The sequence below is a fragment of the Nycticebus coucang genome, chromosome 23 (genome assembly GCF_027406575.1).
Source record: "Nycticebus coucang isolate mNycCou1 chromosome 23, mNycCou1.pri, whole genome shotgun sequence".
Classification (NCBI taxonomy): domain Eukaryota; kingdom Metazoa; phylum Chordata; class Mammalia; order Primates; family Lorisidae; genus Nycticebus; species Nycticebus coucang.
In genome coordinates this window covers 19,018,766-19,032,174 of record NC_069802.1, presented here as the reverse complement: position 1 = coordinate 19,032,174, position 13,409 = coordinate 19,018,766, and the positions used below count along the sequence as shown (strand labels likewise).

Here is a 13,409-nt window from a genome sequence, read left to right as displayed (position 1 = left end):
TACGAGTGACAGAAAGCTTGTTGGTACTAATGAAAAGCCCACATGTCTATGTAGGAAGAGAACTCTCATGTTTATAATCAGATCTGGTGATGACCGTCAGTCACTTACAATGCAGGCGTTCCCAACAGCCAATGAGAAATAGAAGGTAATTCCTTTTTGGGAAAAGAGGATTTGTTCTGCAAGAATGAGAAAATTCCCTGTAATGTTAGCACTCTGGGAGGCATAAGTGGATAGATGCTTGAGCTCAGGAGTTCCAGATCAGCCTGAGCAAGAGCGAGACCCCATCTCTAAAACCTAACTAGGTGTACTCAAGAGGCTGAGGCAAGAGGATCATTTGAACCCAAAAGTTTGAGGCTGCTGTGAGCTATGAGACTCCAGGGTACTCTACCGAGGCTGACAAAGTGAGACTTTGTCTCAAAAAAAAAAAAGAGAGAATTACTTTTTCTATCCATTGTTCTACAAGGCTGAAACTACCTGCCATAGGAAATGTAAACACCACAAAATAGCTTCTGAAAATAAATATATAATAATAGATACTCTGCTATAATTGAGATATGATAACACTTTCATTACCTCTGGCTCCACCACTCTACTCACTCCATTCCCACACCTCTGACTTTGGATCAAAAGACAACTCCAAACGGCGGCACTATTCTTAGTTCCAGCTCTTGACTTAATTCGGTTTTCAAGAGCCTTAGATAAGCAGAACTCTAGCCTTAGATTCATATGACAATATAATTAAATTTATTGAACCACTTTCTCTTACAAATATAAACAGAGATAAAATAGCATAAACATGGAGAGTTGAAAAATACAGGGATCGTTACTAAACTGATGAAAAGCTATTCCTCAGGCACATTTTAGGCAGTTGAAAAGATTTTCAAACTGAGAAATAGCTCCAGCAAAGCAGAAATTAGAGGACTAGCTGTGGTATATTGAAATATCTTGGAGGTATTCAATATGCAAATGGAAAATTGAATTTTTGTGTGTTAAATTATAGGATTTTACATATTAAAACAGTAAAACTCCGTCATTATTGCTTTGTTTAAATTTTGGAAAACTCTTGGCTTTATTTACGCAAGAAAATCATTATGCAAAATAATGCAGCGTATTTTGTAAGATAGTTCTTTTTTTTTCTTTCTGTTTTTTTAAATTTCCTGACTGCTGGAAAAATAATGAGACATCATGTTAATATGCTTTTTCACCTTTCTGGAGGTGTAATTGACAAGAAAAATTAAATATATTTACAGTGTGCAAATTGATGCTTTGATATATGCATGCCCTTTAAAATAAGCATCGGAATTGAGTTGAAATATATGTTTACTCAAGGAAGCAATAGTGGAAAACAAAAACATGTTCAGTTCTCTCTGAATATTTCAAGAAATTAGGGAACATAATCCTCAAAGAAAACAGTGGTACGTGGAAGTACTTGGAAGTCATTAAACAATAACTCCCTTAAATGAAGCTAAAACAATGTCTGTTACTCCAAGATGAGCACTGGTGGCCTTCTGTTTATTCCAGGCCTCGCTTTAGCTGTCTTTTCTCTTCATTTATATTTCTAGCCTCTTAACGATTCTCACTTACATGTCTGCCCAGCCTCCCTGCCTCCCTGCCAGCCTTACTTCCTCCTTTTCTACTTTCCTTTTTCCTTCCCTTCCTACTTTCCCTCCCTCCGTCCCTTCCTCGCTTGCTCCTTCTCTTCCCTTTTCCCCTCTTTCTTCTTCCCTTTTCCTTGCTCCAGTCTCTTCCCCTGCTCTGTTATTGCTGCAGCATTTCTAGCGGATAAGCTTTCTGTGGCTGCTGTTAAGAAACTATCATAAATTCTGCAGCGTATAATAACAAAAATATATTATCTTACCATTCTGGCGGTCCAAAGTGATGTGAATGTCATGGGTCTAAAAGCAAGACATCAGCCAGATCCCATTCCTTGTAAAACATCTGGGCGAGAATCTGTTTCCTCTCCTTGCCTTTTCCAGCTTCGTTTCCCACATTCCTTAGCAATTACATCACTGCAGCCTCCACCACCAGTTGGTGAACCTGCTTCTCTCATTCTAATTCTCCTGCCTCTGTCTTTCAGTTATATGGACCTCTGTGCATCCACTGGGCCTACTTGGGGAATACAGAATGATTATGTCAACAAAGTCCCACTTTGCAGGTTCCAGGAATTAAGATGCAGGCATCTTTGGTAGACTGTTATTCTGCCTGGCTTAGTCAGGGTTCTCCAGAGAAACAGAACAAACAGTATGTCTATATCTGTAGCTATTGCTGCCTGTGTCCAGGTCCATATTTATCTACCACAAGATTTATTTTAAAGAATTGGCTTATGGGACTGCAAAAGCTTGTTAAGCCCTGAATCTGTAGGGTAGTTATATGGGTATAAGTACAATAAAAGCTTTTATAATCTAGAAGAAGGCTGAGGATCTAGGGAAGAGTTGCAGTTTAAGCCCAACACAGTGTGCTGGCAGAATCCTTTCTAACTCAGGTGAAGCCAATCTTTGTTCTATTTGAGCCTTCCACTGCTTGGATGAAGCCACTCACTTCATAAAGGGTAATCTACATTATTCAAACTCTACTGATACTAAAGTTAGTCTTATGCAAAATAAATGATAATAAAAAATAAAAATCAAAGAAACATCCAGAATGATGTTTGATCAGATATCTGGACACCATGATTCAACCAAGTTGCCACGTACCATTAACCATCAGGGGTCCTTTCCTGAGTGGTTACTTCTGTCCACCCTCAAGGTGTGGCTCATGTATAGTCAGAGTAAGTCACCTTGGCTGTTCGGAGGCTCATCCCACTGTCATACTCTTCTGCAGCACCCCCTGCTGGCTACCCAAGAGTCACTTGGATAAACCATTGCTTTTGGATAATACCCTCTCCCATTGGATCCTGCTACAGTTGATGAGCCAAAGTCAGTGACGTGTTCCCAAGTCACTTTTAGCAATGAATCCTCACTGTGTTATCTGCTCAAGAGGGACAGATGTTTATTCTTCCATTTATAGACATGCATCAAAGTAGCTGATGCCACAGCCTCTTACAGAGTGTTAATAGAAAAGCAGCCTATTTTAGTTTTCCACTGTGCCTCTCTTTCCCTAATAGGACTCAGACCAGAGTGCATGGGTGGTTAGCCTCAGAGACAAGGATGAGTGATGAACATCATGCTGGACTCAGAATTGCTTCTCCTGGCTGATAATGAAAGCTCTTTCACTAAGCCAAGCTTGACTGCCTGGCTCTTCCTTTATGATGAGCTCTCTCCCAGGATGCTCCTCAGGGGTTTATTACAATTGACTTCTGGAACAGCTGCCAGACATATAGAGACATGTCTGAATTCCACACACAGATGGGTAGACTAAAGCTACGACACTTTCCCCTCTCTCAGGCCCCTCATGAGCTTCCCAAAACTGGTTTTTCCTTCTAAGAAAATTTCTACAATGTGAAATGAACTCTATTATATTTGAATCATAGCTTTTTAGAAAACTAAAAGAGCGATTCTGGTACTACCATTTGATAATAATGCAGAAGAGTAAATATTAATTAAGAATTGTGATGTACTCATATATTCTAAAAGCTTAAAAAGAAAAGTAAGCGGGCATCGGGTTCTTGGTCATTTAAATAAGTGAGGTAGCAACAAAAATAAGAGTCTGTTCAATCAAAAATATTCTGACCATTTAGGAATTGCTTTTAATTTCACCATGTTTGTTATCTGTTATCTTCTTGTTCTCTGTTATATTTAACATTAAATTCATAAAAATTAGAAGGATTAGAGACAGTGATTTACTTGATGTGCATTTTGAGGAAAGACAACACTCAAAGAAGTACAATAAGTGATGCAAATCAGAAAAAGAAAAGATAGTCTGAATTCCATGATCTTAAGAAAGGAGAGTGTAGAAATGTCTCTGATAGAGAAGTGGTGACTTTAGCATCAAGGGATCCAAGTGGGTTTGTCTGACATTATTTCTGTGAAGTCACAAGAGTGAAAATTACTACATGTCACTAATAATTGATTCTTTCACAATTCTAAGTATTTTATTTTATTTATTTATTTTTTAAAATACTGTGATATTTTATTGAATTCAAAAACTTTTTTTTCCAATTTATTTTTTTTATTTATTTATTTTTTTTTTATTAAACCATAGCTGTGTACATTAGTATGATCATGGGGCACCATACACTTGGTTCATATATCGTTTGACACATTTTCATCACATTAGTTAACATAGCTTTTGTAGCATTTTCTTAGTTATTTTGCCAAGACCTTTACATTCCACATTTACTAGGATTCACATATACCCTTGTAAGATGCACTTCAGGTGTAATCCCATTAGTCCCCCTTCTTCCGCCTCCCTCCTCCCTCCCTCCCCTCCCTTTCCCCTTTCTCCCTATTCTTAGGTTATAACTGGGATATAGCTTTCATGTGAAGGTCCTACATTAGTTTCATAATAAGGGTGACATGGATGGAGCTGGAACATATTCTTCTTAGTAAAGTGTCTCAAGAATGGAAGAATTCTAAGTATTTTAAATAACTGTACCCAAGAATTTGGTAAGAAAATAATGGAATATTTCTTACATAGACATCTCTCAACCTACTCAGCTGGGTTTATTAAAAACATATAAGCCAAAAAATACCCTAAAGAACAGAAATTAAGGATAGAAAACAACCACCTAAAATTGTGTGCCCATTCCTCTCCTATATGGTTTCACATAATTGATGAATTACATCATTGATAAACTGTTCCATTTTATTAATCTTGAATTGGACAAATAAGATGTGTTTGCTGCAGGGATCTTCATTTGCCATCACTTCCTCAAGGGTACATATTCCCACATCTTCTGAAAACTTAATTAACTCATTTAATATGAGCTCGTGCAGAATATAAATGGAATAAAGTACTAGTCATTGAAACTCAAATATTTCCAATTGAATAAATATTTGGTAAAATGTTAAGAGCTTTAAAAGCTATTTTATATAAGCACTTAACAACTACGAATCTCGGACCCACTTTTTGAAAAGTGAATTACCGCCATTAACCAGCTGGCTCATTACAGGTTTCACTGAAGTGTCAAGTAACAAAAATTACACAGATGACTAAACAAAGTGTACTATCTCAGGCTACCAAAGAAGGTCAAATTTAATTATGATTTGCTTAATTTTTGTGTAATGACACAAACCTTTATTTGAAAGCATAAAATAACCTGCTTTATGTTATAATTTATAAACAAAATGGAAATATACCACTGCATATATCTACGTATGTCAGAGAGGCCGACTTGTAAAGCAAATAAAATCATGACCCTAAGAATAAAACAACCAGGTTCAAAATATGCCTTGCTAGCTCCTGAATAACTGTTAACAAAATTACTTCATCTGAGAAGTTCAGTTTCCCTCATTGAAAAATTTCAGTAATAGTTGCATTCTGTTGATAGTGTTTGCATTAACCAGCACAGTCTCCCATAATAGGATGCCACAAATTGGAGGGCTGAAACAACAGACATTTATTTTTTCACACCTCTGGATATTGGATGTTCAAGATCAAGCTGCCAGCAGTGCTAGTTTCTGGTGAGGCCTCCCTTCATGGCTTAAAGAAAGCTGTCTTCTCCCCTGTTTCTGTTTTCCTGGCTCTCTTCTTCTCCGTATAAGAACACTTATCCTGTTGGATTAGGGCCCCACCCTTATGACCTTAAGTAAACTTAATTACTTCCTGAAATGTCCTACCTCCAACTACAGCTACATTAGGTGTTAGAGCTTCAACATATAAATTTTGGGAAATCCATTCAGTCACAATAGTTTTATTGTATTTATTAAATGATATAATGCATGGTTACTCAATTTTTAACTGCACAGTAAAAGTTCAAAATTATGTACTGTTATATGTGAAGGTCATTACCTGTGAGTAAATGCTCATCTCTTTGATCTGGAAGCCTTCATTACCTGATATGTTATCGGATAGTTGAACCAGCCACTATATCGTTCACCTTCTCATCTTCTCTTTATCTCAATTACTAGGGTTTATTGCCAAGGAATTGAACCAAAACACACTCTCTTTTCACAGACTGTGTTACTGTCCCTTCTCCCTAGTAGCCATACTCAGGATTTTCAAATCAATTCACCATTATTATCCAAATCTCAAGCTTTCACACAAATGAAGATTAATATTTCAAAAACAAAGACAAAAACATGAAAGAAATTATAAATAAAGAAAAGAAAGGTTTGGGCACATTGAGTGTGAAATATACACACTGCACACACAAACTCGCTCACTTATAGCTAATTGTTACAGATTTGATGAACATTATGAGAGCCAACTTTGTGTTATGAAGGTTCTTAAGATTCTATGTCTATTTTTATACAGCCTTTATATCCATCCAGCCCTCCAAATACCGCCTTTTTTTTGGCTCCTGGACTGTTTTTATTGTTCATTAAGAATACCAATTAGATGACAATTCTTGATTTTAAATCACGTTATGCAAATATTGCCTACACATGTGAGTTTATTAATAAACAATGTGTTTCATTTTCACTTGCATTAATATTTTACACCTAAAATTGCAGTTATAGCAAGTTTACTGAAAAAGCTTTAGCTAGAATGTAAATGAAAGAACAAAGAAAACTATTTAGCATATTGACTTTGGAAGACTTCAAGAACTGATTATATTTTTAGACTAGATATAGAAAATGTGAAAAATAAGTTCTATATCTGGAACAGCATATATAATCTCATTCATAATCACTTGTATAAGTTACTTCACAACTGCCTTAATAATGAGTTCTGTTTCTCAAGAAAGCAAATTCTGCACCATTCTCACAGAAATAAAATAATTGTATTTATCTAAAAATTAAAATAATGCATTCAGTACTTTGGATAAGGTAAATATTTAACTCAGTTTTTTTTTTCGTTTGTTTGTTTTGTTTGTTATTTTTAGAGACAGAGTCTCATTTTGTTGCCCTCAGTAGAGTGCTGCGGAGCACAGCTCACAGCAACCTCCAGCTCTTGGGCTTGGGCGATTCTCTTGCCTTAGCCTCCCAAGTAGTTGGGACTTTAGGTGCCACAACTTCAGGCTATTTTTTTTGTTGCAGTTTGGCCAGAGCTGAGTTTGAACCTGCCACCCTCTGTATATGGGGCCGGCACCCTACTCACTGAGCCACAGGCGTCACCTTTATTTAACTCAGTTTTAAAAAGGATATATTAAGTTTAAAAATGTGATTTTGATCTAAATCCTCCAAATAACTACTGTTGGAAATTATTATCAATTTAGAAATGGAACATACTCCTAAGTTTGCCTTGCTCTTGAATAGTTCTTCAAAAGTCTGAAATGTTTATATTTGATCTTGAATTACTGTCAAAAATGGAAATTGAATGTCTACATATAAGACAAGGCAATAAAAAATACTTTGGCTCCTAGATTTTACAGTCGGATATTTTACCTCAAATGTGACATTATATGATCTGATTTGATCTAGCCTCTCTATCTAAGATCTATTGATAGGTCACTTTAAAGCATTCTTCTTTGTATCTGTATCTCAGAGAGCAAAGTGGTTATAAAAACAATTATATAAGTTTTTGAAACTTTCAAGTCGTTTATCATAATATTTCCTCAGTGGTGCAGGATATTTGATATTTAGCTTTGATGGAAAACATCAATGAGCAGCAATTTGTAGACAAGGGGCAAACTTTTCATTGTTATCTACAGAATGGTGGACTGCAAACTAATACAGCCTTTATGGAAAGAAGTATGGAGAGTCCACGGCAATGCCTGTGGCTCAAAGGAGGAAGGCACCGGCTCCATATGCCGGAGGTGGCAGGTTCAAACCCAGCCCCAGCCAAAAACTGCAAAAAAAAAAAAAAAAAAAAATATATATATATATATATATATGGAGAGTCCTCAAAGAACTAAAAGTAGACTTTCAGTTTGATCCTGCAATCCCATCACGAAGTATCTGCCCAAAAGGAAAAAAAACCATCAATTTACTAGAGGGACATACCTACTCAAATGTTTATAGCAGCTCGATTTATAATTGCATTAGTGTGTTGCAAACAACCCAAGGGCCCTGCAACACACTAATGCATTAATAAACTATGGTGTAGGGCAGCGCCTGTGGCTCAAGGAGTAGGGCGCTGGTCCCATATGCTGGAGGTGGCGGGTTCAAACCCAGCCCCGGCCAAAAACCACAAAAAAATTAAAAAATTAAAAAAAATAAATAAACTATGGTGTATTTATACCATGGAATACTATTCAGCCATTAAAAAGATGGGGATTTTATATCCACTGTTACAATTTACATAGATTTGGAGAAATCTCTCCTAAGTAAGGTATCCAAAGAATAGAAAAACAAGCATCCCAGGTGTTCAATACTAATTTGAAATTTGTAGATTAGCAATAACATGCACCGTTTAGAGAAAAACTCAACTAAATCTAAAAATAGGGTGGGGAGGAGAGCAGGGTCAGAGGGTTACTTCCTAGCAGGACCAATGCGCATGTGTATGGCACTCTGCCTGTGGGAAGGACACAGCTATAAGTTAGACTTTACCTTACAAATCTAAGCAGTGACGATGTACCCTCATATTAATCAGAAATAAAACATCTAAATAAATAAATGACTATTTCTGTATGTGAGGCAGAACTGTAGATGCTTTACATGTCTTCTCTTTGTCTTTCTTTTTTGTTTTTGTTTTTGGAGACAGAGTCTCTGTTGCCCAGACCAGGGTGCCATGGGCACTCTGCCATCTCCATTAAGTCACCATATGAGACAAAAGAGGGAGTCTTAAACCCTGTTGTTATTTTAACGGATACTGTGATAAGTGAGAGGCAGAGACTTCAAGAGGGAGACGATAATATAATCCAAGACAAAGAGATCCTCAAAAGATTGATAAAATAAACCCTGAATGCAATACCAACGGGCTGATATGAAATGTTATGGGAAAGTATAAAAGATGGTAAAGCCAGATAAGTCTGTCAAGTTTTAATGCCACCAGGCAGCAGTTTTATTTACTTTATCACTCTATATCCTTGGTATCCGTAACAGTGTCTGGCATGCGATAAGCCTTTGAAAAATACTTACTGGTTGATGAATCATATAAATGAAATTAAGGGTGTTTTTATTTCTTCAAATGCAATAGGGTAGCTATATTTTTATTTTTCAAAAGAGGAATTTCAGAATTCATATCAAGTTTAGTGGAGTTGTCTTTTTTTGTGGGGAGCGGAGAGGGTTCCACAATTTCCTCGAACAATTAAGGCTCTTCTTTGGCATATTCCTTGTGATTCTGGTATAGTAGACATCTTGTGTTTTTTTTTTTGTTTTTTTTTTTTTGATTTTTTTTTTTCCATAATCTATCCTTTTCATTGTCTAGAGCAGAAATAAAAATGAGAAATATCAAGACAATCTGAATCTTTGGGTGAATTTATTAAACCTAATGTGAGTGATGCTCTTATTTTTTGGAATCCTTGTTATACATTTCACGTGTTCCTAAGGCTGCTGTTAAGATCTTTGCTACCATCTAGGGAAAGCCTGCCTGTGAATTAAATCAACAAAGACAAGGCAGGAAAGGGAAGTGAAAAGGAAGAGAGACTCGTGATGATAATTTTGGGTGTTTTAGATTCATGATTTCCCGAAGCAAAATTCAGCACTTGGATTTTCCTTTTACATCGATTTATAGAATTTTTAAAAATTACTTTTCGTTCTTTGAGATAGAGCTTAACTGGTTTGTGTGGATTCCTCATAACAGAATTGGAAGAGTTGCAATTAATATATGGAGTGAGGTACATGGTACAAACGGTAGGGAGAAGAATGAAATAAGTAAAAAAATAGAGACAAACGTCAATGGCCATTTGTCGTATATAGAAGAAGAGACACATGAAAGAATTAAAGATGATTCTGAAGTTTTAGTTCTGGCAAGAATAGAGACAAGATCTAACAAAAAGGAACCAAAAGAATGAGAGCAGCTTTATGGAGTGTGATGTTGTCTCTCATGGATTTAAGAAACAAATTCAACAGTAATGAGGTGGTGATTAGAAGGAAGCTCAATTTGTGATTATAATTCAAATGAGAGGATTACCATAACAATATTTATTTATACGTCATCCGTAGAATTATAAGGGAAGACATGCAAGCTGATCACTTAAGAAGAGCTTATTTCGGAAGAAGAGTATGTCCCTGAAATATGTGTCCTGAGGGGTGAGTAAAGAAAGGAAATGCACTGGTGGAGAGACGGTGGGAACTTCAGAGAGATAATAAATAAATAAATAAATAAGAAGGAAGGAAACATCATTGACTGAAGACTGAATGCAATTTGTTCACATAGTTTTCATGCCTTCTCATGTGTCCTCAGAAAGACATGACTATTGTCATTTTATATAGAATGAACTAAAACTCATCAAGGTGAAGAACATTGGCCAAGACACCACAGGCAAGAAGGGCAAAGCTGGAATTCAAACCAGTCTGTCTGACCCCAAATCCATGTTCTTTTTGCCACCCTCACCAAAGGCATGCACTGTGTTGGAGCCAGTGCAGAGTGACCTGCCCCAGGGCAAGGCCAAATGCTGGGAAAGCTTTTTTTTTTTTTTAATTAAATCATAGCTATGTACACTAATGCAATCATGGGGTACAATATGATGGTTTTATATGCAATTTGAAATATGTTCATCACACTGGTTAACATAGCCTTCAGGCATTTTCTTAGTTATTAGGTTAAGACATTTATATTCTACACCTAGTAAATTTTGCATTTACCCTTGTAAGATGGGAAAGCTTTCATAAGATAGTACTACTCATTTGAGATCAACGGCTTCTCCTATTATCTTGTAGTTGAGGAAAGTAAAGAGAGTGCCCCATAATCTCACTGTAGGCTGGTATCAGAGCCTGAGGGAGGACTTATGTGTCCTGACAGTGAGTGCCACTGTCAATCAACACATCCTACCGCCCATGTATATTTTGAATTATGATGTATTTCTATAAAGATTAGACCCCTTTAAGTAGTATTTTTTAGACACTTGAGCTAATCTTCATCACTTCTACTTTTAATTTATCTTACCTTACACCTTAAAGATTTTTTATTGAATTAAAATTATTGCGTACAATAATGAAGAATACACAGCACAAAGAAAGCATAAATTTAAATGGTGTGTTCAGATAAAATGTCCTTGACTTTGCAGTTTCTTCTCATCTCACTGGTAATAAGACTTGTTAACTGATAATAAATAAACAGCCTATCCAGTACTGCACACCATTTATTTACCCATCTAAATTTTTGTCTAATTTCTATGAGCAGTCAATTTGACCATAAGTGGTATACTGTACATATAATCACTATATGATTGGTAATAGCAAAAGGGATTAAAATAGAAAAAAGAAATTTTTGAATATAAAGAGATATATAATGCTAGGAAGGAGACGAGACAGGGATTTTTTTTTTTTAATAGAAATATCAGGGCAGGCCACTCTGAGTTCAGGGTAAGTATGGACAATAGGATCCAGCCATGTGACAAACTGAGGCATCAGGGAACAACAGAAAAGACGGAAAAAAAAAAAAAAAAAACAAGATAGAATGCTATTATCATATTTGAGAAACCGGAACATTGGCTATAAAAAAAAAAAAAAAAAAAAGATACCTTTCTTTGGGAGAGCAAGTTTACTACCTTGTTTCTGAAGAGATAGAGCTTGTGGCAGTCTTAGAGAGCTGATTCAATATATTCACATCCTGTCATCTTTTTACCTTTATCAAGATGATGGAAATGACCACTCAGTGTGTTTCCCCTGGTGACATTTTTCCAAAGAGGTATTTTAGGTCCATTACGATGCTCTCGCTTTTCAGGCTATGGCCTGCATGACCAGTGTCTTACATTTAGGAAAAGATTTTATGATCTAGGGGTGTATGACATAGAATGTTGTGCTCGCTTCGGTGGCACATGTACTAAAATTGGAATGATACAGAGAAGATTAGCATGGCCCCTGCACAAGGATGACGCGCAAATTCGTGACATAGAACGTAATTGGTTTTATTGACAGATTAAGATAGTGAAAAAAATGTGTATATTCATTCTAGAAATATCCCCTTCCAATTGTTAGGATGGTAGGTTTAAATTAGTTGGTCTCAATATTTAGTGAGAGGTAGATTCTTAGACAAAACGTATCTCTTGTCCCTAGAAGAAGTAATTTATAGCTCAGAGAGGGATCTGAGTATACTTTTACAAGCTTTCCAGGTCATTCTGCTACGTATCAATAGCTGTTAATTCCGAATTTATGGTATAAAACATGTCACCGGCCCCCTTGCAGGATGCCCACTGTATTTGCTATCTCTTATAAAATAGCCATACATCGAGCTATCCCAAATCTTAGTTGTTTAAAACAATAAGCCCTCAGGTAGCTCATGAATCTGAAGGATGGCAATTTCATCTGTGCTTGGCAGTTCTTTGGATCTCAGCTGGGCTCACTCTCTGATCTGGCAGTCAGCTGTTTTCTAGGGTAATGTGGTTGAGTGAGCCACACGTCTCTCATTTGCTAGCAAGCCAGCATGGGCAAACAGCGAAGGCCAAGAAGCAAGACACAGAACATGAATTTGTTCAAGCCTTTGTTTGCATTACATTTGCTAACATCTCACTAGCTAAAACACATCACATGGGCAAGCCAGAATATGAGATCACTTTGAGATGCCAAGATACTGGAGGGATAGGAGATGAACTGGGATCTTAGGACAGTTAAACCACCACATTACATATATCCACAACTCTAGATCTTATACTGCCCTTAACCCTTTAGCTAAGCAGGCAAAATAGCTATGCAGTTTACTACCCCAATTCTCAGTGGAGCAGATTCAGCTTGGAGTGTTTTACTGTTGTTTAGAGAGAAACTAGTGGTAAGATCAATGCGAATGAGGGAAATTATTCTTAACTACCCTTTTCTTCTCATATTCTTGGTTTCCCCAAAACTGACACTCTTGACTCTTTATCTTTCCCTAGAATCTACCTGGTCATTTAATCTCTGAATTGGCAATCTCCTCTTCAGATATAATTCAATAGTCTAGTCCTATTGAAATAACTCAAATAATCAATAGCGTTCGTTCCAGATCTTAGTGTTTAAAGCAGACACATGCTCCTTGATTTGAAGGTTGTATTTAATTGCTGAGCTTGCACAATTTCCTCGGTTTCTGGGAGACCCTCACATCACATGAATGTTGGAATAATCATGGGAAGAGCTGAGCAGACCCGTTACTCCCACTCAGCCTCTGATTATTGAGAGAAGATTGCTGATGTACAAGAGGCATTTAGATTTTAACGGGGGTGGTGTTATCATTAAGTACAGCAGTTTTTTCTCAGAGATATTGGCTTTGCCTGCTATTGAAGGGAATATTAGGATCCAGCAGAGTTTTAAAAATACATGTTGTGTTTTACCTTTCTGTAGTTTCCTAGTCAA

General features: G+C 36.6%; 1 non-coding gene across 1 annotated transcript; it reads left to right on the top strand.

The window, feature by feature from the left end:
- Window positions 1-11,886: 11,886 nt before the first annotated feature.
- On the top strand, window positions 11,887-11,993 carry LOC128576191 (U6 spliceosomal RNA). Its single transcript, XR_008377296.1, has one exon. It is a non-coding gene; the product is annotated as a U6 spliceosomal RNA (small nuclear RNA).
- The last annotated feature ends 1,416 nt before the right edge of the window (window positions 11,994-13,409 follow it).